This window comes from Odontomachus brunneus, unplaced genomic scaffold (genome assembly GCF_010583005.1).
Source record: "Odontomachus brunneus isolate Ranch 3 - 2012 unplaced genomic scaffold, Obru_v1 Obru_scaffold_168, whole genome shotgun sequence".
Taxonomy (NCBI): Eukaryota; Metazoa; Arthropoda; class Insecta; order Hymenoptera; family Formicidae; genus Odontomachus; species Odontomachus brunneus.
In genome coordinates, this window is record NW_022639618.1 from 98,814 (window position 1) to 99,072 (window position 259).

A 259-nucleotide genomic window follows, 5' to 3' on the forward strand; every position below is an offset into this window, starting at 1 on the left:
TGAGTGACGCGTTATCGTGTGCGAGTCACACGGATATTCGGACGGCATTAACGCCGGTGCGTGTACATTACCAATTTAAATTTCGATTTTCTTATTTCTTTATTAATTTAATAATTATAAATAATTATATTTATTTTTTTCATGTGCAATATTTATAGAAATATTTACAAAATATTAATTTTTTGTTTACAATAAATATTATGGAAAATATTTAGATATTTAGATTTCTATATTTTAATAATATTTTAAATATAGATTT